The sequence below is a fragment of the Chiloscyllium punctatum genome, chromosome 31 (genome assembly GCF_047496795.1).
Source record: "Chiloscyllium punctatum isolate Juve2018m chromosome 31, sChiPun1.3, whole genome shotgun sequence".
Classification (NCBI taxonomy): Eukaryota; Metazoa; Chordata; class Chondrichthyes; order Orectolobiformes; family Hemiscylliidae; genus Chiloscyllium; species Chiloscyllium punctatum.
Genome location: NC_092769.1, coordinates 61,801,878 through 61,823,905, shown reverse-complemented (window position 1 = coordinate 61,823,905; position 22,028 = coordinate 61,801,878). Strand labels below are relative to the sequence as shown.

At 43.3% G+C, this 22,028-nt stretch overlaps 1 long non-coding RNA gene across 1 annotated transcript; it reads right to left on the bottom strand.

Annotated features, from left to right (window-relative positions):
• Positions 1 to 5,051: 5,051 nt before the first annotated feature.
• On the bottom strand, positions 5,052 to 20,876 carry LOC140456989 (uncharacterized). The gene is made up of 3 exons (XR_011953295.1): positions 20,777 to 20,876; positions 17,458 to 18,567; positions 5,052 to 6,807 (listed from the first exon to the last, which is right to left on the bottom strand). It is a non-coding gene; the product is annotated as an uncharacterized lncRNA (long non-coding RNA).
• Positions 20,877 to 22,028: the final 1,152 nt, after the last annotated feature.

The following is a 22,028-nucleotide window of genomic DNA, read 5'->3' as shown; positions in this document are numbered from 1 at the left end:
GCCTTTTAAATACTGTACTTGTACCAACTGTGGCAAATGCTGTGGCAGCTCATTGCATAAACGCATCACCCTCTGCATGAAAATGTTGCCCCTTACATCCATTTTAAATATTTCTCCTCTGACATTAGATCTATACCCTCTAGGTTTGGACTCCCACCACCCTGTAGAAAAGATCTTTTCTACTTAGCCGATTCATGCTCCTCATGATTTTATAAGCCATGATCAGGTCACCTCTCTGCCTCCTGGGAAAATAGCCTCAGCCATTTCAGAATCTCTCCCTACACCTCAAATCTTCTACCCCTGGCAACATCCTTGTAAATCTTTTCTGAACCTTTTCAAGTTTTGCCACATTCTTCCTATAGCAGGGAAACTAGAATTGCACGCAGTATTCCAAAAATAGTCTAACCAATGTCCTGCACAGCTGCAATATGATCTTCCAACTCATATACTCAATGCTGTCACCAAAAAAGGCAAGCATAATAAATGGATTCTTCACGATTCAGTGGAAACATGTTTCCTGCCTCCAGAGTGTCCAATCCTTTAATAATCTTATATGTCTCAAACAGATCCCATCTCAGTCTTCTAAACTCAACGGTATACAAGCCCAGTCGCTCCAGTCTTTCAGTGTAAGGTAGTGCCGCCATTCCAGGAATTGACCTCGTGAACCTATGCTACACTCCCTCAATAGCCAGAATGTCTTTCCTCAAATCTGGAGACCAAAACTGCACACAGTACTCCAGGTGTGGTCTCACCAGGGCCCTGTACAGCTGCAGAAGAACCTCTTTGCTTCTATACTCAATCTCTCTTGTTATAAAGGCCAGCATGCTATTAGCCTTCTTCACTACCTGCTGTATCTGCATTCTTACCTTCATTGACTGGTGTACAAGAACACCCAGATCTCTCTGTACTGCCCCTATATCTAAATTGATTCCATTTAGGTAGTAATCTGCCTTCCTGTTCTTGCCACCAAAGTGGATAACCATACATTTATCCACATTAAACTGCATCTGCCATGCATCTGACCACTCAGCTAACCTGTCCATGTCACCCTGTAATCTCCTAACATCCTCCTCACATTTCACCCTACCACCCAGCTTAGTATCATCAGCAAATTTGCTAATGTTATTACTAATACCATCTTCTATATCATTAATATATATTGTAAAAAGCTGCGGTCCCAGCACTGATCCCTGCGGTACCCCACTGGTCACTGCCTGCCATTCCGAAATGGAGCTGTTTATCACTACTCTTTGTTTCCTGTCAGCCAACCAACTTTCAATCCAAGTTAGTACTTTGCCCCCAACACCATGCGCCATAATTTTGCTCACTAACCTCCTATGTGGGAATTTATCAAAAGCTTTCTGAAAGTCCAGGTACTCTTCATCTACTGGATCTCCCTCATCCATCTTCAGAATTACATCCTCAAAAAATTCCAGAAGATTAGTCAAACATGATTTCCCCTTCATAAATCCATCCTGACTCTGACCTATACTGTTATTACTATCTAGATGTGTTGTAATTTCATCCTTTATAATTGACTCCAGCATTTTTCCCACCACCGAGGTCAGACTAACTGGTCTATAATTTCCTGCTTTCTCTCTCCCATCTTTCTTAAAAAGTGGGACAACATTAGCCACCCTCCAATCTGCAGGAACTGATCCCGAATCTATTAAACTCTGGAAAATAATTACCAACGCATCCACGATTTCTTGAGCCACCTCCTTCAGTACCCTGGGATGTAGACCAGCAGGCCCCAGGGACTTATCAACCTTCAGACCTAACAGTCTCTCCAACACCAATTCCTGGCAAGTATAAATTCCCTTCAGTTCAGGTCCTTCAGCCACTGTTACCTCAGGGAGATTGCTTGTGTCTTCCCCAGTGAACACAGATCTGAAGTTCCAATTCAAATTCTTCTGCCATTTCTTTGTTCCCCGTAATATATTCCTCTGTTTCTGTCTTCAAGGGCCCAATTTTAGTCTTAACAATTTTTTTGCCTTTCACATACCTAAAAAAGCTTTTACTCTCCCCCTTTATATTTTTGGCCAGTTTACCTTCGTACCTCATTTTTTCTCTGCGTATTTCCTTCTTAGTAATCCTCGTTCTTTAAAAGCTTCCCAGTCCTCCGTTTTCCCACTTATCTTTGCCATGCTGTACTTTTTCTCTTTTAACTTTATATGTTTCTTAACTTCCCTCGTCAGCCATGGCCACCCATGCCTCCTCCTAGGATCTTTCTTCCTTTTTGGAATGAATTGATCCTGCATCTTCTTCATTATACACAGAAATATCTGCCATTGTTCCTCCACTGTCATCCCTGCTAAGGTGTTGCACCATTGAATTTTGGCCAGCTCCTTCCTCATAGGTCCATAGTTCCCTTTATTCAACTGAAATATTGTCACTTCCGATTGTACCCTGTCCATCTCAAATTGCAGATTGAAGCTTATTGTGTTATGGTCACTACTTCCCAATGGCTCCTTCACTTCGAGGTATAATTTTGAAATAAAAAAGAAGCTAGGCTCAATGTGAAGCGATAGTTACACCGAGGAATGTGAGGCTTTCAGAACCTACCTGGTACAGCACAGGTTTGCTCGGGGTGAATCACTGATCCCAGAGCAGACCTGACCCGGTTGGTGGTGACCTAGACAGGATTTTGTAGTCTGCATTTGGCAATGATTTTGGCTGCCAATTTTTAATTTCCTCCCTCTCCCTCTTCCACCTGTAGATAAGGATGATACCACCTTTCCTCATGGAATTCACTCATGCTACCTGCCAGAAACATACTGTCATGCATCTCCAGCAATCAAAGGGATAGAGGATCAGTCACCCAAGTTTCCAAAGAAAATGGCCTTGCCCTTCCCTTGATTTCTCTTGTCTCCTGAGGCCAGTTCGAATACAACAAAATAAATAAATCTCAGCCGGTAAGCCATCACTTCCGGGCCATTTAATCTTTTCTAAGGACTCGAGAGCCTTCGTCAGCTCATCCAGAGGTAATGGCTGATCCAGCCTCTCCCACCTACTGCTGTCTAAGACCTCCATAACACAGACAGGAATGACTCTGAGGCCGCGCTGTCTGTGGACTTCGTAACGAACAGACTGGCATAAATGGATTTGCTGATTCTCAAGATGTCAGACTGAGATAACGTTACCTAGCCAGTTTCTTTTTTCAAGGCTGCTGAGCACAGAGCTCTCCTTGTGCATGTTCTGGAAGAAGCACATCTCCACTTGCTCCATGGTGTGGACTCTGGACCGGAAGATTAGCTTGTTGGTCTCTGAAGTAGAAAGCATGGCTTGCTGTCTCTTCACCTCCTGAGATCCTCCGTGACATCACACCCCATTGCCTGCAGCAGTAATAGGTTCTGCATGGTTTTATAACATTTGGACAATTTTGTCCTGCTCTCTCTTTCACCTTCTGAACACCTTTGAGGATAAAGGACCTGTTCCCTTTGAGTGTTTTCCTCGAGTCTGATGGAGACTCATAGAGAGGTTCACGGTTCTCCAACCTGTGTAAGCCCTTTTGAGCTCCTTAATATTTTCTGGGTTCAACAATTTCACATTCAGTTGTCAACCTTCTGGTAGTCCTGTAAGTGACAGTTGGCCAGCAATAGGCAGTGGTCAGAGAAGAATATTGGCTTGATGTCAGTGGGTCTGACCTATAACGTGCGGGACACAAACAGGAAATCTATCCTTGAGCGGATAGACCTGTCTGGCCATGATCAGGTGTATCTACACTGCGCATCATCTGCAGGGGTAGTGAAGATGTCATACATCTTGGTGACTTTAACTGTTTCCATCAAGAATTTGGATGTGGAGTGCAGTTCACTGGCAGCCCCTCCAGATCATCATTGATGATGCAGTTGAAGTCTCCGGCCAGAATCATGGAATCCCTACAGTGTGGACCCAGGCCATTTGATCCATCAAGTCGACATGGACCCTCCGAACTATACAGTGACTGTAAACAGTCCTACGGTGAGCCTGGCTGCATCTACACACTACCCAGACCCATCCCCATCTGATTCCTGTGACCCCACACTTTCCTGTTAGGAGTTGCTGCGAAATGGCCAGCTGCTCATTCTTTATCACTGGGTGTACACATAAGCTTGACCTTATTTATGTAGCTCCCAGTAACAATACGGTGACTGTAAACTGTCTCACAGTGGACCCTGGACTGGAAGATTAGTCCAGGGGCACTAGCCTTGCCCACGCTCCTCCCACTACCTATATGGTCACTGTGATTCAGGTCTCATTTACATACCTCCCAATATATACATGGTGATTGCAAACAGTCTCACAGTGTCCCTGTCCTCAATTGCACAGCTTCCAGTTAAAAGACAGTCTCACAGTGACCTTGGCACAGGTATACACATCTCAGTAACTAGACAGCAGTAGCCTGCCCTCAGCTGAAGACCACACACTCCCCCTCCTCCGGCCCAAACGTACACACCATCCAGTAACTATAGAGCGACTGTAACCAGTCTCACAGTGAATATGATTGATTCATAGGAGAAAGTGAGAACTGCAGTTGAAAAATGTGATGCTGGAAAAACACAGCAGGACAGGCAGCATCCGAGGAGCAGGAGAATCGACGTTTTGGGCATAAACCCTTACTCCTACCAGTAACTTCCCAATGTCTGGGGCCCGTTTCACAGTCAGCCCAGGCTGATCTAAGTGAATCCTTTGTGTCCTCTTCCATTTAACCTCTGCTTTTGAGAATGCAGCCAGATTCCCCTCCAGGCTGCAACTGTATTCTCCGCACTGTCTTGGTGCTCCCACATACACCACCTGTCTCTCCCTTTCTCTCCTTAATAGTTCTTGTGAATTCCACCCCCTTCCCTGATCCCCATCTTCCAGTTGCAATTTTGGAGAATCCTCACTATGGGCACTGTCACTTTTTCTCCAGCTCATTCAGATTTCTTCTCCAAACAGAAACACGACTCATTGACAGGAAGAAGTGGCAGGTGAATGAGATAAATCATACATCTGAATGCAGATTGCTGTTCAACGGTGGGATTAACTTTATTTTATACGCATAAAAATAGAAGCAGGAAAAATGTCTTTTTATGCATGCAAGCCATTTAACTGAATACAACTGTGCAAAGAAATGATATCTCTGTTTTTCGACCAATTCCAACAACACAACATTGGAGAAAGAACATTTGGAAATGATATAGAAACTGCAGAGTTCAATGACTTAGAGGATTACAAATCAAGGTCAGGGAAGCAAACTATTTCACAAATGGAATGTTTCATTCAGACAGTTAAACCTGTCTTCTTCATTCTTTACTGGTCTCTTTCACATTCAATTTCCTTCCACTCTCTGAGCCGCCCCCAACATGGATCTCCCTTTCTCTCCCTGGGTATGTGACCGTTTTTGTTTAGCATGTGCTTGATTTCCAGTGGCCGTACTGCAGTGGTTGTGACCAGATCAGTCAGCCATATCTCATAGAATATGAGTTCCCTGCCTGTGACTGGGAAGCAGGTAAAGCCATCAAGAAGGTGAATCGATCAGGGAGCCCTGGCTGACAGATAAGAAGGGGGAGTGTCAAAGAACCTGACACTTTGATAGCTTTCTTTGAGTGAGGCAGTACCAAAGTCAGGGGCTGTTCATGTGTAAATAAAGGGTGACTTGGAGACGGACACCAGCCTCAGTGTAGTTATTTCACATACATCTCGAGCACTGGGTCTGAATGTTACTGTGTAGCTTCCCATTGTTGTCAAACGTATGCAGTGATCAGCTGGGGTAGAATAAGAATGATATGGGGAATTTGGAACCAGTATTGGGTTATTTGCAGAAGTGTTGATGGATAGGAAAAAAGAGGTTGCGAATTGAATTGGTTTTGACTGTGAGGGATTTTTGAATTTAATGAATTGGTAATTGACTTTTTTTCTTGAATGACATCTGAAATGATTCATTGAATGATAAGCAGAAAGGTACATTCGGATTATTAGATTAATTTGAAATGTGATAGAGGTACTCGAATAGGCACAGACCCCATTTACAGAAAATCCCAGATTCCTTAATAAATTTATTGTATCCTTGGTGTCTGTTCGATGAAATATTCCGGTGCAGAGCATTCTGTACACCTGAGTGGACCTTCTACGTCACACCTTCTGACATGAAACCCGGTATTCTCCACTGCAGCCAGCTTATCCGGATTTCCTGGTGTCGGCTCTGATCTGCATCATGTGCAAATATTTCACTGCAGACAAAATACTTGTGAATGTCGGTTCAGTTCATATGTCCCGAAATGGGGAATTTTGCAAGGCAGAGATGATCTCTCAGTTCTCGTGTTGCTGAAACAGAGGAGGAAGTGAGGACTGCAGATGCTGGAGATCAGAGCTGAAAATGTGTTGCTGGAAAAGCGCAGCAGGTCAGGCAGCATCCAAGGAGCAGGAGAATCGACGTTTCGGGCATTAGCCCTTCTTCAGGAACTGAAACAGAGATCTAGACATGGGCTGTAGGTGGTGTAGAGAATGATACAGCCTACTGGTTCATTAGTGTTCTGGGTTCTGTTGTTCAGCAGATTTTGGAAAAGCTGAGCCGCATTGCCATTCTTGTTGTTCTGGTTGGGGTTCAGCAACTTACTTTCTGGGCAACGACTGCTGCTGTTCGGGAAGACAGCGAGGTAATTTCTGCCTGGGTACTTAAGGAAAAAGTTCACATCGTTGGTACTAAGAGGATGTATATAGCCACTGGGGTTCAAGTCCACATCTGTGTTGCTTCCTCCGAACTGGGAAGCAGGTAAACTCACCAGGAAGGCAAAATGTCCTCTCCCACAATGGGTCATCTCTTGCCCGGCCAGAAGGTGGAAACTGAAAAGGGTGAAATCAGGTTGTGAGTCATGGGACGGAGTAAGGGTAAAACATTCTCTTTTTCGTGAATGGGTCCAATTTGAGATGAGTTACTTGGCACATTGCTTCTCATATTAGAGAAAACATGAAGCTCTACAATTCACAATTCGAATTTTGCATGGATAGATCAATGCTGATATACTGTTTTTTTCCCTGTCCAAGTGTTCTAGTAAATTGTGGGACCACAAACATCGATGAGAGGTTTAAAGAGAGAGCCAGGGCGACAGGTAATGTGATGGAGAGAAATTAAAGTAACTGCAGCGGAAACAGCCAAAAGGGAGATATGAAGATGGAGAGAAAATAAAGAGGAAGAAACAATGGGGTGTGTGGTTGAGATTGCGAGGAAGAGAAAGAGATGTAAACTGGTAGGACACGCCTCATGTCCAATTCCCTGCCCTTTCCCTGTCTCCCTTAATTCTCCTACTGATCAAGAATCTACCTCAGCCTTATATATACACAAGGGCTCTGCCCCCGCAGTTCTCTGTGGCAAAAATGTTCAAAAACACAGAACCTTCTAGAAAAAGAAATTCTTCCTCACCTCACTGTTAGGTTGATATACAACTAGATAGAAAGATGGTATGCTCTATTTGCGATGAGAGAGGGGTGGTAGCACAAACTCAGAGAAAAGGGATGCAGAGAGAACTGGAGAGCATAAGAATTTGGACAACCATAAAATGATTGGGGCCACTCGATCCCTGTTTGGCCATCCATAAGATCATTCATTCTCAGTGTTTTCAATTCCACTTTCACACCTTACCCTAATTATCTTCTCTCTCAAGATTATCCATCTCCGCCTTAACATTCAAGGTAATTGCCTCTTTGGCCTTGTGAGGTAGAAATTCCAATGTCAAACAGCTCTCTGAGAGAGAAAAAATACCCTAATCTGTCCAGAAAGAGGGACACCTAATTTTGAAACATTGCCCCATCTCTGTACTAACCCACAAGATTAAACATCCTTTTCTCGCCTGTCCAGTAAAAAAAAATTAATCCAGTCATTGCTGACTCCTGTAAATCACAGTGAACAGCAGGAGAATCTGTGCAGTGGTATCTCAAGAGACACTTGTCAATTAAAAGTATCAACTTAGGAAGCACCTTCTGCACTATTTTCAACATATCTACATTCTACCTAAACCAAGATGACCAAAACTGCAGAGTATTCCAGTCTTAGTCTCACCACTTCCTGTAGAACTGAAGCAGAACGTTATTACTCATCTTTGTGCAGTTCCTCCTACAATAAATCACAGAATGCCACTAGCCGCCTTAATAATTTTCTGTAGCTTCATTTTATTCCACTATGATTCACTACTTGCCTCAAATGTCACAAACGATCATGATAGCTAGATGGATGAGAGCATAAGAACCAAGAGCAAGAGTAGGCCGACTGACCCTTCGAGTCTGGTCTGCCATTCAGTAAGATCATGGCTGTTCTTTTCATGGACTTAGATCCACTTCCCCACACTCTTACTGATAAGAACATAAAAATAATTTCACTGTGATTCAGAGCAGTCAACAATGACTGCCTTATAAGTATCGGAATGGTTTTGACTGGACGGACATGGAAAGGATGTTTCCATGACAGTTCAAAACTGTGCATCATTATGGCTCATGTAGAGGAGGTAAGAAGGCTTTGGAATTATATAAACCAGGTCAGTAAGTTGGTAAACACACGCTGGGGCAAACGTGATGTTGTCCACATCGATAGAGTAAAAAAAATCAGAAAGGCAGAGTATGATTCAAATGATGATAGAATGGAGCAATATTGGCATCAGTAAGGAGAGGAGGGATAGGACATTTTTTTCACTGGAGCATATGACATTGAGGTGTGACCTTACAGAGGTATATAAATTCCTGAAAGGCATAGATGAGGTTAAAGGGCAAAGGTCTTTTCCCGAGTGCAGAGGAGTTCAAAACTAGAGGGCAGAGTATTTAGGGGAGAGGCGAGAGATATAGGGGACTGGTAGGGTAACCTTTTCACCCAGAGGGTGGTTCATATGTGAATTGAACTGCCAGAGAAAGAGTCAGATGCTAGTACAGATGCAACATTTATAGAACATGGAACATTACTGGACAGTAGAGGCCCTTCAGCCCTCAATGTTGCGCTGACCTGTGGAACCAATCTGAAACCCATTGAACCTATACTATTCCAGTCTTGTCCATATGCCTATTCAACAACCACTTAAATGCCTTAAAGTTGGCGAGTCCCCTACTGTTGCAGGCAGTGCTTTCCATGCTCCTACTACTCTGAGTAAAGAAACTACCGCTGACATCTGCCCAAAACTATCACACCTCAATTTAAAGCTTTGTCTCCTCGTGTTTACCATTGCCATCTGAGGAAAAAGGCTCTCACTGTGCAACCTGTCTAACCCTCTGATTATCTTATATGTCTCAATTAAGTCAGCTCTCAACCTTCTCTGGAACGAAAACAGCCTCAACCTTTCCTCATGAGACCTACCCTGTGTATCAGGCAACATACTAGCAAATCTCCTCTGAATCCTCTCCAAAGCTTCCACATCCTTCCTGTTGTGTGGTAACCAGAACTGTATGCAATACTCCAAATGTGGCTGCACCAGAGTTCTGTACAGCTGCTGCATGATGTCATTGTTCCGAAATTCAATCCCTCTACCAATAAAAGCTAACACATCGTATGCCTTCTTAAGAACCCTATCAACCTGGGTGGCAACTTTCAAGGATCTATGTACCTGGATACCGAGATCTCTCTGCTCATCTACACTACCAAGAATTTTACCATTAGCCCAGTACTCTGCATTCATGTTACATCTTCCAAAGTGAATCATCTCACAATTTTCTGCATTAAACTCCATTTGCCAACTCTCAGCCCAGCTCTGCAGCTTGTCTGTATCTCTCTGTAACCTACAACATCCCTTGTCACTATCTACAACTCTACTGACTTTAGTCTCATCCACAAATTTACTAACCCATCCTCCTATGCCCTTATCCAGGTCATTTCTGAAAATGACAAACAACAGTGGACCCAAAACATATCTTTGCAGTACCCCACTATTAACTGAACTCCAGGATAAATATTTCCCATCAACCACTACCCTCTGTCTTCTTTCATTTGGCCAATTTCTGATCTAAAATGCTAAATCACCCTCAATCCCATGCCTCTGTATTTTGTGCAATAGCCTACCATGGGGAACCTTACCAAATGTCTTACAGAAATCCATATATAGCACATCAGCTGTTTTATCTTCATCCACCTGTTTGGTCACCTTCTCAAAGAACTCAATAGGTTTTGTGAGGCATGACCTACTCTTCACAAAACCATCTTGACTACCCCTAATCAATGTATTCCTTTCTAGATGATTAGAAGTCCTATCTCTTATAACCCTTTCCAACACTTTACCCACAACCGAAGCAAGGCTCATAGGTCTACAATTTCAGAGTTGTCTCCACTCTTCTTGAAAAAGGGAACAACATTAGCTATCCTCCAGTCTTCTGGCACTATTCTTGCAGACAATGGTAACAAAAATCAAAGCCAAAGGCTCCACATTTTAAATGACATTTGGCAGGCTCAAGTATATGAAAAGAGTATTTGCCAAATGGGAATAGTTTAGTTTGGAAACTTGCTGGGCATGGACAAGTTAGGGAATAGAACATAGAATCCCTACAGTGTGGAAACAAGCACCTCAGCCCAGCATTCCACTCTGACCCTGCGAAAAGCATCCCACCCTGACCTTATCACTTGATATTTAACCCTGACTAATCACCTAACCTACAGACTCCTGAACACTATGGGCAACTTAGCAAAGCCAATTCACCTAACCTACATATAAGTTTGTGGGATGAATCTATCCTTGCAGAATTCCATTTTACTTTGATTAAAAACAGCATGTAAGCATCTGTAATTCTGTTTTTAGATTAGAATCAGTCTGACCATTATGGCACAGACAGTCTCACACAGGGAAGCTCACATCTTCAATACATTATCTGGGCCAACATGACGCCAATTGTAAAAGTTCACTTGAGAATGTAACTTTTAAAAATGTTTTGCGATTTACATATGAAAGAACTTGAAACCAACATGGTCATTCTAACAGATGAGAAACTTAACAAAAAATCCAGGTCTTTTTCAATATATAATTTCAGTTACATCACACTGGAAACATTTGCTATAAATACTGTGTCATACAATCTTATACTCCACAACCACCTGATGAAGGAGCAACACTGCAAAAGGTGGTGCTTCCTATTAAACCTGTTAGACCATAGCCTGGTGTTGTGTGATTTTTCACTTTGTACACCCCAGTCCAACGCCGGCATCTCAAAATCATGAGAGAGAGGGAGAGAAAGACAGTGATACAGACAGTGAGTCAGTGACAGAGTAGAAACAGAGAGAGGGAAAGAACAACGAAGATGAACAGAGCGAGACAATGAGAGGGACAACTAGTGTATATGTATGTGTGACAGCGATGGTGCAAGGTAGAGAGCAGGACAGTGAGAGAATGACAGAGAGAAGAGGAGACTGACTGAGACAGTGAGAGACAAAGAGAGAGAGAGAGAGTGGGAGACTGTGTGAGAGACAGCTGTGAGATATAAAGAGAGAAATATTGACAGAGAGACAATGGGGGATTGAGGAACAGTGGGGGCGGGGGGAAGAGTGTGTGTAAGAGAGTGAGGGAGGGAGAGTTAGTGTGTGAGAGAGAGATATTGAGACAGAAAGATAGAGAGAGAAAGAGAGTGATTGAGGAAGAGAGAGAGACAGTGAGAGAGACATCGGGGAAGGAGGAGGAAGAGTGACAGTGAGAGATCCATAGTGAGAGAGAGTGTGAGTGAGGGAGGGTCAGTGAAAGAGAAAGATAAAAATCACAACACCAGGTTACAGTCCAACAAGTTTATTTGGAAGTACAAGCTTTTGGAGCATTGCTCCTTTGAAAGGTAGCTAGTGGGGCAGTGTCATAGCAAACAATATTTATAGTAAAAGGTTAAAGTGTCATACAACTGATAGATGTATTGAACAAACCTAGACTGCTGTTAAGTCTTCAATCACTTTGCATGGCAATGCAAGTTTTGATTCATTAATATGCAAATGTACATATTAATCAATCAAAACCGGCAACCCATTCTAAGTGATTAAAGGCTTAGCAGGAATTTAGGTTTGTTCAATACATCACATCAGTTGTATGATACTGTGATCTTTTATGAAAACTTCTGTGTGCTATGATCCTACCCCACTAGCTACTTGATGAAGAAGCAGCACTCTGAAGGTTAATACTTTCAAATCAATCTATATGACTATAACCTGGTGTTTTGTGATTTTTAACTTTATCCACTCCAGTCCAACAAGGGCACCTCCCCATGAGAGTAAGAGAAAAGAGAGAGAGGCACTGAGACAGAAAGAGCAAGAGAGAGAGAGAGAGAGAGAGAGAGAGAAAGTGAGAGAGAGAATGCAAGGGAGGAAGAGTGGGATATAATGAGAGAGGGGGAGAGAGAGAGAGAGACACGGAGTTCAAACCAAATGGAGAGAAACAGAAAGACAGAGGTTCAAAAAAGATTCACCGACCAGAACCACCTCCTCTCTGAATTAACTACTCTGTCCTTCTGCCCTCAATTTATGTTATTTTCCTTGTTGGGCCACTCCTTCTTTTGATTTGGCCAGACACGTACATTTTGCAAAATAATCTTCTTGGCCAAACTAACCACAGCACATCCATCTATCTCTTAGGTCAACAGCAATAAAATGCAAAGTGCAAAAAAAAAGATTGCATGTTTTTTTGCTTTGGGCCAATTTGAAGACTATTCTCTGGTGGCTGGTTCCAGATTCTCCTCAAGGCAAGACCTTTATGCAGCATTCGACAATTCAATATGCGTTTAATTAAATAAACTCTACTTTTATAATGCACTAAATAGCTTTGTGTGCAATGCTATTGTCAGAAGCAAGCGCTTCCTCTGCAGAAATTCTTTTATGTTGATCTCTTCACTGGAAGCATATCCTTCCCTCAATATATCAGCAATAATGTGCACTTTACTCAACTACACAAACCACTTGAAATTTGGCAAGTGGACAACCTGACAGTGAAGCATTGCCTCACCACTGCCAAAGATTTTAACTATTTCGACATTTGTAACAAATCTATGTTCCAGTCATGAGCAAAAACCCAACAAGATACAGGGAGAGTGCAGGTAAGTGGTGTTGAAATGCCCATCAGCTATGATTGAATGGAGGAGTGGACTTGATGGGCCAAATAGCCTTACTTCCACTCCTATGTCTTATGGTCTAAGATCTAATAATTGAATTAAGGTAAAATTGAACTAAGGTAAAATTGTTGTCAATCAAAGGAAGAGATGTATAAAGCTGATGTTGGGTGGTGGGGTGGGGGCTGGAATTAGGGCATCTGGTGGTGCAGATTTAATGAACAGATAATTTTAAAAATAGTTTACTTTAAAACAATATGTGTAAACCTGATATTAAGCCCAGGCCTGGAGTTTCAGAGCACTTTCAAATTTGGTAAAGCAGGACCAACAAAATAATGCATTAAGAGAGAAAACAACATGAAATTAAATGAGCAAGAGACATAAGCATGTGTTTCAAAAAGCTTTCTGTGGGTAAAGCAAAAAGTGATCACAAAAGACAAATATGCACTGTTAACTAGCAGCAAAAGATCACTATTGCTACAACCAATATTCTGAAAACACCCAGATGTTGATTGTCAGATTCCAGGATTGTATTTTTTTTTCTTTAGTACTGTTTTTGTGCACTAATGACCAATTTGTCTATCTCCTCATTTTCACTAGGGTACTGCTTCTGTTGTATTATTGAGAAACACAATGAATGTTCCTCTTTGAAGACAGACCCAAAATAGTATCTTTATTTCTCTGTTATTTACACCATCCCAATTGCAATTTTTCCTGATTCTGACAGTTGTTGGTGCATATTTCTGATTGCATTTTGAATTCTTTGTAGAAAGCTTTTACAAACACATGTTTATGTCTCTCACCAGTTTAATTTCATGTTGTTTTCTCTCTTAATTTTGTTAGCGTTGCTTTACTGAATCGAAAGTGTTCCAAATTTCAAGGCCTAGGGTTTAATGTCAGCTTTAATTATTTTAAAAAATTAACCTATTTTTCCAATCAACCTGTTCAGAGATGTTATTACACAGCTCGGGAGCATGGGTAAGGACATTACCACAAGATGCCCCCCCACTTCTCCCTAATATCAGCTGTATACACCTCTTCCTTTGATTGACCATAATCTTGACCTTCGCCTGTATTCCATGATTATATCTTGTTGGGCTTTTGCTCATGATTGGAATTTAAATTTATTACACATGATGAGATAGTTAAAATATTCGATTTAAATGCAAGTTATCCAATCTACAGTATACAGACTGTCACACTCTCAGGAGCAGTGGTAATGCAATACTTCACTGTCAGGTTGTCCATGTGCCAGATTTCAGCTGGTTTGTGTATTTGAGTAAAGTGAACATTATTACTGACCTAATGAGGGAAGTATATACTTCCAGTGGAGAGATGAACATAAAAGGTTTTTCTGCCAATGAAATACTTGTTTCTGACAGTAGCATTGCACACAAAATTTACCTCATGAAAACATGAGTAGAGTTTATTTAATTAACAATACACATTGAGTTGTTTCATGCTGAATAAATGTCTCACCTTAAGAAGGGTCTGGAACCAAAGTATAGTCGCCTAAAGAATCCAAAAGCAAATTGCTTTTGCACTTTGCATTTTATCCCTGTTGACATAAGAGTTGGAAGAACATGCTATGGTTCATCTGGTCAAGAAGACTGTTTTGTAAGATGTACTAAATTGGAGGAAGGTAAATTATAACGGTATTAGGCAAGAATTTTCAAAAGTTGATTGAGGGGAAATAGAGTTAAGGAGGTTCCAAAGATATTCTACAAATACATTAAGTACAAAAGAGTAACTAGGGAGAGAATAGGGCCCCTTAAATATCATCTAGGCAGAAGTGGGTATTGTAGATGCTGGAGATCAGAGTCAAGATTAGAGTGGTGCTGGGAAAGCACAACAGGTCAGGCAGCATCCAAGAAGCAGGAAAAAATGATGTTTCAGGAATGTTAAAGATCAGCAAAGCTGCCTGTGTGTGAAATTGTAGGAAATGGGGGTGATACAAATGGGTACTTTGCAGCAGTCTTTAAATTAGATTAGATTACCTACAGTATAGAAACAGACTATTTGGCCCAACACGTCCATACCAACCCTCCACAGAGTAACCCACCTAAGACCCATTCCCCATATGTACCCCTGACTAATGCACCTAACACGATGGACAATTTAGCATGTCCAATTCACCTAACCTGCACATCTTTGGATTGTGGGAGGAAACCAGAGCACCCGGAGGAAACCCACGCAGACACGGGGAGAATACACAAACTCCACACAGACAGTTGCCCGAGGCTGGAATCAAACCTGGGTCCCTGGCACTGTGAGGCAGCAGTGCTAACCACTGAGCCACCGAGCTGGCCCTGTGGTGACAGATGTGGAAGATATAGATTGTGGGGAAATACATAGCAATATAGTGAAAAAAATGTCCATATTACAGAGGTGGATGTGTTGGACTTCTTAAAATGCATAAAGGTGGATAAGTCCCTGGATCTGATCCCTTAACCTCTGTGGGAAGCTAGGGAAGTGATTATTATGCACCTTCCTGAGGTATTTGTATAATTGATGCCACTGGTAAACTACTGGAAGACTGGAGTTTAGCTATCATGGTGCCTGTATTTAAAAAAGATGGCAAGGAAAAGCGAGGGAACTTGACTGGTGAGACTGATATCAGTGGTGGGCAAGCAATTGGATGGGATCTTGAGGGACATGAATTACATGTATTTGGAAAGGCAAGGACTGTTTAGGGACAGTCAGCATGGCTTTGTGCATGGAAAATCATATCTGACTAAGTTGATTGAGTTTTTTTTGAAGAAGTAACAAAGAAGACTGATGAAGACAGAACAGTGGAAATGACCTATATTTGACAATTTTCCATGTGATAGATTGGTTAGAAAGGTTAGATCACATGGAATACAGAGGGAATTAGCCATGTGGATACAGACCTGGCTCAAAGATAGGAGATAGAGGGTGGTGGTGGTGGACAGTTGCTTTTTAGACTAGAGGCCTCTCTGACCAGCAGTGTGCCATAACAATTGGTGTTGGGTCCATTGTTTTTTGTCATTTATATAAATGATTTGGATTTAAACATGTGAGGTTTGGCAGATGACACCAAAATTGGTGGCATAATGGACAGAGAAGAAGGCTACTCAGAGTTCAACAGGACCTTGATTAGGTAGGCCAAAGGGCTGAAGAATGGCAGGTGTAGTTAAATTAGGGTAAATGTGAGGTGCTGCATTTTAGGAAGGCAACTCAGGGCAGATTTAATAGTAAAGTCCTTGGGGAGTGTAGCTGAATAAAGAGAGCTTGCTGTGCAGATTGATAGTTCCTTTAAAGTGGAGATGCAGGTAGAAAAGATAGTGAAGGTGGTGTTTGGTACGCTTGCCTTTCTTGATCAGTGCATTGAGTGTAGGAGTTACAAGATCATGTTGCAGCTATACAGGACATTAGTTAGGCCACTTTTGGAATACTGTGTTCAATTCTGGTTTCTGTGCTATAGGAAGGATGTTGTGAAACTTGAAACGGTTCAGAAAAGATTTACAAGGATGTTGCCAGGGTTGGAGGTTTTGAGCTATAGGGAGAGGCTGAATAGGCTGGGGATGTTTTCCCTGAAGTATCTGAAGTTGAAGGGTGACTTTATAGAGGTTTATAAAAGCATGAGGGGCATGGATAGGGTAAATAGGCAAGGAGGGTTTCCCACAACTCAAGAGCATAGGTTTAAGGTAAAAGGGGAAAGATTTAAAAAGGACTGAAGGGTGTGGATGGTGGTGCGTGTATGGAAAGAACTGCCAGAGGACATGGTGACAGATAGCCAGCATGAGGCATTGGTCATACGATCATAGCTTGACGTCAGTGGATCAGACCGAGAATGTGTGGGACACAAACAGATAATTTATCCATGAGTGGATAGACCCATCTGGCCGTGACCAGGTGCATCTATGCTGCGCTCCATCTGCAGGGATGCTGAAGATATCATGCAGCTTGGTGACTTTAACTATTTCCATCAGGAATCTGGTCATGGAGTCCAGTTCACTGCCAGCCCCTCCAGGTTGTCCATCCACATCGATAATGCAGTTGAAGTCTCCTGACAGAATGACCGGCCTGCATGTTGCCAGCAGCAGTGGGAGCTGCAGGATGGCCAGCCGCTCGCTCACTCTTAACCCCAGGGGTCATTAGTCTCAGGGAGCATTTCTATATGGAACAACAGATACAAGATAACTTTGGAGATGGTGAAGTTGCCGCCTCACAGCAGAATATCTGGGTGAGAAGAACGGCTATCATTTCCCCTGACCAAATCCAAGGCCAATGGGTCCATAAGCTCAATCATTTCCTGTAGCTATTGAAGTGGGGTATACCATACTCCTGCAAAAACAGGAGGTCTGCTTTAACATTGGCCATGTAAGCCAATGGGGAAACACATTGTGTAGTAGGTGTAACACTATACACATTAATACAGGCAAGTTAATCACCCAGTTTAAGAGTTTATGGAATTACCCAATGTCTACTCACCCACAGTTTGTCACTGGGGGTTTCCCTGCATCCCTGTGGTGTGGGTGAACTATTGGACACTCTCTGCACTGAGGTAGTTGCCCTGTTCCTCCCCAGAGGGGGATTTCCCAGCTCGGGTGTCATCAGGGACAGAATGAAGCCAGCAGGGTGTAGTACTGAGCCTGACAGAGGGACTGTCAGAGCGTCACTGCTCCTGGTTACTGTGGTGTGGTGTGTACCTCGTGGATCCAGATGGCTGGAAGCTGGGCTTCACCGGGCCCCTTGGGGAGTCTGGCAGGGTACTGCTCTCCTTTGCCCCCAACCTGTGGGACTATGTCTCTCTCTTTGTTCATGGCCATCCCTCTGCACGTCTTCATGGGCAGGGGAGCGGCTGGTGTAGCATCATGCAGCTGCTTCTTTCTGTTTTGCTGTGGGGCTCGGGGCCTGATGCATTTTCCTTTTCCAGTTGTTTCTCACCAGTATCCACTCTCCTACTTCCTTCGTTTTCTCCTCCTCCATTGACTCTGTTCAGGTAGAGGTTGTATCGGTTGTTGTGCCTCCACTCTGGCTACCTTTCCCTCCTCTCCGACCTGTCCTTCCTCCTGATAACCCTCCCTTTCAGTTTTCCTGCTGGCAAACGGCACCTTACTGACCTTTGGGGGTCCACAGCTCACTTTTGCCCACTTCCAGCTATCTGAGCATACATGGCACCCCCCGCTCCTGGTCTTGGTCAGGCCTTATATAGGCCTTCCCTACACAGGTTGCAGCTGTTGGATTCCTCCAGTCCTTAGTCAGGTGGCCCTCTTGTTTTCAGTACCTGCAGACAGTTACTTTGCAGCTTGTTGTCATGTGTGCTGCCATCCTGCAGGGCCGGTACACTATAAGCTTCCCCGTGTACATCAGGTAGCCTCAGCTCCCTCCAATCACAAAGCTGGATGCTGGGTGGTGGATGTTCCCACTGGCATCTACCCTCAGAGTCACCTCGACTTGCCGCTTGCTAGTCCAGATTCCAAAGGGGTCCACTACATTGGCGCTCCCTCCTTCAAGCTGCACATACTTTCCCAGGAAGGTCAGGATAGCTGTTGCTGTGACATGGGGCTTGTACAAATGGATTGTCACAACCCAGCTCCTCTGTGCAGGGAGAATTATAGAGTCATAGAGTTATACATCACAGAAACAGACCCATCAATCCCACCTGTCCATGCTGAACAGAATCCCAAACTAAACTATTCTCACCTGCCTGCTCTTTGCCCATGTCCCTCCAAGCCTTTTCTATTCATGTACTTATCCAAATATCTTTTAAAATGTTGTAATTTTATCCACATCCATCACTTCCTCTGGAAGTTCATTCGACACACACACCACCTCTGTGTAAATAATTTGCCTCTCAGGTCTTTTTTTAAATCCCTCATCACAAAATGTGCCCACTCGTCTTGAAATCCCCATCCTAGGGAAAAGACAACTACTGTTAACTCCGATCCGTACCCCTCATTATTTTATAAACTTCTATACATTCCCCTCTCACCCCTCCCATGCTCCAGTGAAAAAAAGACCCAGCCTATCCAGCCTTTCTTTATAACTCACACCTTCCATACCCAGCAGCATTCTGGTAAATCTCTTCTGAACGCCCTCCAGCTAAATCATACCCTTCCTATAACTGGATGACCAGAACTGGACACAGTATTCTAGGAGGGGCCGAGGTGGGGTTGACAAGAGAAAGGATGAGGGCGTGGTGATAGCAGCGATAATTCACTTCCTCCACAACCCTTCCCCCATCCAGACTACCCCCAAACCCACTCCCAATTAAAGTGGAGACAAGACCGGGCGGGCGGGCGACCTTTAGAGAGATTCCAACATCAAAAATTGAGGGGAACTGGCTGGAGTGGGACAGAGAGACTCACTGGGGTGGGGGGAGCCCTGTTCCTCCTCCTGTTCACTTCGAATCGATGCTAAACTACACTCACATGACACCTGCACAATTCATTGTGCCCTCTTTGCATTGTGACACCAACTGAAAACATGATTCACAAATTCACACACGTCCCCCTCATAGGGCTCCTGACCGTTTTCCCCAACTCAAACCCCTCTACCCCAAAGGACAATGTTGGGAAGAAGGAGCAACTGCATGACAATAAGAACACATCCTGCAGTTAGAAACCATGGGCTATAGAGATTGAGACACTGTTACCTCCACTTTTGTGTAGCACTGTCTCTGTCTCTCTTTCCCTCTCTTTCTCCTTCTCTCTCCCTCTATGTGTTTCTACCTCTGCTTCATACCTTCTCTCTTTCTCTCTGTCCCTGTTTCTTTTTCTCTTCGTCAATTACTCTATTTCTCTTTCCTCTCCTTCCATCCGTGTTTCTTGTTTCTCTTCTATTGCCCCTGTTTTGTATACTCGCTCTCTGCTCTGTTTATCTCTAGCTCTGTCAATGTTTCTGTCTCTTTCTCTCTATCCCAGGCTGTAATCTCACGAATGTGCTGGAGATTGTTTCTAGAAATAGAGGGACAGAGAAATCTCCAACACCCACCACGATTCATTCAGATCCTGGCTCAATTTGTCTGTCTGTCTGTCTGTCACCACCCCCACCCCCCCAACACACACACACACACACACACACACACCATCTCTTTCCCTGTCTCTCTTTCTGGTTCCACTTTCTTCATTCATGGGCAATTGGGGATTTTCCAACATTCCAGCTTGTCTCTCTAGCTCTCCCTGTCCTCCCCCTGCCACCCTGCCACATGCTCTCTCTCTCTCTCTCTCACTGTCTGCATCTGTTTTTCTTTTCTATCCCCTTTCTTCCATAAATTCTCTTGGACTAAAAGAAAATTCCATTTCCCCTTTTTAACATAGCAACAAGGAGTATTGTCTGTGGGACATTTACTTGATTAAACAAACAAGAAAGCTGTAGAGGATTCTGGACAAGAGAGTCAGAGAGAGAGAGAGAGAGAGAGAGAGAGAAAGATAGACCCTCCTTCTAGATACACAGCGAACTGAATTGAAATGGCCATCCTGCGTCTTATCCTATGCCTGTGATCTCTAATTATACCATTCTGCCCCAGACAGATCTACATTACTCTGACAACAAGTTTTTAGGGAAATTTTCACATTTAGAATTTTAATTTCCTCTTCTGGGGGAGTCCTGTCTGTAAGATACACACTGATGGTTTATGTGTTTGTGTCAAAGCCCAAGGCTCTGTTTTACTTTAACCCCAAATTCAATCCTCTTTTAAAATGACAGGGCCACAACACAACAGGACTCAGTTGATCAGAGGCTCATAACATAATTGGGGGCCCACAGAAGAAATCAAACTTCAGAATAATAAACAGAAACAACTCACATGGGCACCATGGAGTATTGCCTGTCAAAGAGGCCTCAGAACTGTGGCTCCCTCTTGGAGGATGCTCTTGTTCAAAGGTCACCTTGTCCCAAACTTTTTGGATCTTCTGAATGAACTACAATTTCCTGGGATAAAAGAGATGGGTGAGAGGACACAACAAGATCCCAGGGATTTCAGACTCGGGGGATACTGACAATCTCTCAGCGACATATTAATCATGGATTGAGTTTTACTGCTACAACCCTTTTCAAAAACTTCATAAAATGAAGAGTTTGCTGAGTAAAACACTCAGTGCCTGCAGCGATGGCATTGTAGCAATTGTTGCACAGCACGATCCCACCCCAGCGGTATAGCAGCAGCCGGCCCAAGAATCTGATTCCTTTCTCCTCTGTGATGCTGTTTCACTGTTAACTGTTTGCTCCAGAAAAGAACTAATCTCAAATTTCTCTCTCTCTCTCTCTCTCCCCCCGACACGTGCGCACACGGACATACGCAACTCAGTCAGACGGGGAGAGTTGCTCACTCTCTCAACAGAGAGAAATAACAGGATTTGAGAATTAATTTGATACATTCTCCTGCAGATTTATTCTCATTGAGGGGTTTGCTATCTCCATCCTGGAGTGTTGGACACATTGCAACATCTGTCAGTCCCCTCCCCGAGAGCTCCCTGTCCCATTGAGTTGTTAATGTCAGGACTTGAACCTTGTTGGATCTCCCTGAACATTGTCATGTTAATTCTAGTGCAGGAAAGCTTGCCCATTCCTTGTTTCATCTTAAATCTTTTTAAAAACTTTGTAATGTATATCAGTGCTGTCTGAAAACATTAAACATTGACCCCACACTAGCCTCAAAGATTCTCTGCCCCTAAATCTACCAGCACACTCAGAACTGGCCAGACCGTGGGGATATTTGCTGAGGTTCCCTCTAGGGATTTTCCTGCTGCCGGCATGACTCCCAGATATAACACTCTCACACATTACTCTGACATTATATCAAGTGCTTAAGGAGAGTTTCACATTTTGGGTTTTCATTTCCTCTCTAGGGAGTCCTGTCTGCCAGACATTTAACATGTTTGTGTCAAATCTCAAGGTCCTGGTTACTTTAACACCAGGCTTCAAACTGGTTTTAAAATGACAGAGCCACAATCCAATGGGACTCAGTTAACCAGAAGTCCTTAAAAAAACCAGGATCTCCCAGAGAAAATCAAACCTTGGGGTGATAAACAAAAACAACTCACATGGGTCCCATGTGG